The sequence below is a fragment of the Schistocerca serialis genome, chromosome 9 (genome assembly GCF_023864345.2).
Source record: "Schistocerca serialis cubense isolate TAMUIC-IGC-003099 chromosome 9, iqSchSeri2.2, whole genome shotgun sequence".
Lineage (NCBI taxonomy): Eukaryota > Metazoa > Arthropoda > Insecta > Orthoptera > Acrididae > Schistocerca > Schistocerca serialis.
This window is the reverse complement of record NC_064646.1, coordinates 185,703,769-185,706,124: the sequence shown is the minus strand read 5'-3', so window position 1 is coordinate 185,706,124 and position 2,356 is coordinate 185,703,769. Positions and strand designations below refer to the sequence as shown.

The following is a 2,356-nucleotide window of genomic DNA, read 5'->3' as shown; positions in this document are numbered from 1 at the left end:
TTTTCACCTATCGTGCAAAGCCGTATTTGTTATGAGAGTCTGCTGCTTTTAATTGGCTCCTTGGTGTCGTGAGGTGCTGAATAGGCTATGTAAAATCTCATGCAATGATAGTAACCAATTTCACATTGGCTAAACACGAAACAACTTCGCTTCTGAGAAAATAATCAATCTACATTTTACATGCGCTTACGCAATCGTAAACACAAAGCAGAACGAATAGATAATTCAACAAAAATTCTGCAATGTGTATCCGAAGGAACTCTCACGGATATCATGCAAGAGCTCTATATCTACATCCGCACAGACGCGTATCCACAAAATTCTTAATCAAGAAAAGGAACTAAAGCACAAGCAATATATAGAAAATTTTATTGATTTCCTAAAGAAAAGAGGGTGAATTTCATCACCTCACGATACCGGGAAATACATTAAAAATAGCAGAACTCTCAACACAAATAATATCTTTGCACGATACATGGAAACATATAGCAATACGATGTTCGTAATGCGGCTATCGCCATTAATTTTTCCACTAATTTAAACTCATTGTTACATATACGCATCATTGGAGTAGGCTTTCCTGTAAAACGAATATAGGCGCAAATGAAATTTCTGATGTAGTACAATGACACGAAAACTGAAAAATAAGCGAGCAGATCAGTCCGGGATGCTATACTGTACCACCTGAAACGTAAAGCAAATAATTAACAACGTTCGCGGTCCACTCACAGTAATGTGACCATCTGTCTCCGTCCGAACAGGCCAGGAGAGCCCAACGGGTATGGAGGGGCAAGTGGTCAGCACACCGCTCTCCCGGCCGTATGTCAGTTTACGAGACCGGAACCGCTACTCCTCAATCAAGTAGCTCCTCAATTTGCCTCACAAGAGTTGAGTGCCCCCTGTTTGCCAACAGCGCTCGGCAGACCGGATGGTCACCCATCCAAGTGCTAGCCTAGCCCGATCGCGCTTAACATCGGTGATTTGACGGGATCTTACCACTATGGCAAGGACGTTGGCTGACCATCTTTCTAAAGTCTGAATAATCACTTTTTGCAACGCGAAGGAAGACAGGTAAGAGAGTCAGTGAAGTTCTCGAAGGTACCGACAGGGATGTGGAGCCATGAAGACTCCAGTGCAGTGGCCAGCTGCGCTAGGTTTCACGGTTGAGTATCTATTTTGCGAACAGCCCTATTGAACTGGTCCCACAGATTCTCGATAGGGTTTTAATCCAGGGAGTGTGGTGGCCAGGGGAGTACGGTGAACTCGTCGTGGTGCTCTTCCACCCACGGACGTGCAGTGCGAGCTGTGTGACGCGTTGACTCGTCCTGCTGGTAGATGCCGTCTTGCCGAGGAAAAACTAACAGCAGGTGGGGATAGACGTGGTCCCCAAGGATAGATTCATGCTTGTGTTGATCCATTGCGTCTTCCAGAATGACGTGATCACCCAGGGAGCCCCACGAAAACATTTCCAAGACCGTAACGCTCACTCTTCCGCCCAGCACCATTCCGTCGACTGTTGCAGTGTGTTTGCTTTCAGGCGTTTCACACGGTACACGCCAACAGCCACCTGTCCAACGGAACATAAAACGTGATTCATCTGCAAAGGCCACCTGTTGTCACTCAGTGAACGCCCCTTTGTAGTACTGGAGTACAGATTCCAGCCTTCGTCGCCGATGAACAACTTGGTTCATTTGGACCGTCAGTTGCTGAACAGTTGCACATCTAGTCGCCCTCACGCATCTCCGCAGCCGTTTTTCACCCCTGTTATCTGCGGCCCGCGGTGCTCCATAGCTGCCTCGACGCCAGTTTTGGATGTCACCACTTTTCCATGCCCTGTGTACTTTATCCACGTCGGCGCACAAACAGTTTATAAACTTAATGGTTACTCGACTCGAACTCAGGACCTTTGCCTTTCGTGCTTGGGTAGCTCAGTTGGTAGAGCACTTGCCCGCGAAAGGCAAAGGTCCCGAGTTCGAGTCTCGGCCCGGCACACAGTTTTAATCTGCCAGGAAGTTTCATAACAGCGCACACTCCGCTGCAGAGTAAAAATCTCGTTCTGGTTACGGAAATGCTTCCACTCCTGATGTGAAAGCCAATGACGATGTCCTTTTGGACGTCAGATAAATCTCTCTGTTTTCGCTTTGCGACTATGGCTGCACCGCTTTCCGTGTCCCACCATGGCGCTTCGTGTACCCACCACTGCTAGTGCTGCCACTTGCCATTTGTGGGAGGTTACTGAACGTTGACGTCGAGAGCAGGCGGTGGTCAAACTAATCTGACTGGATCGTGTAGACATAAGCCATACACCATATAATTTTATAAGTTTATGCAAAAAAAATCACCATTGTTAATATTT

The 2,356-nt window shown here is 47.1% G+C and overlaps 1 non-coding gene across 1 annotated transcript; it reads left to right on the top strand.

Moving 5' to 3' along the window:
- The first annotated feature begins 1,916 nt into the window (after nucleotides 1-1,916).
- Nucleotides 1,917-1,991, top strand: Trnas-cga (transfer RNA serine (anticodon CGA)). Its single transcript has one exon. It is a non-coding gene; the product is annotated as a tRNA-Ser (tRNA).
- Nucleotides 1,992-2,356: the final 365 nt, after the last annotated feature.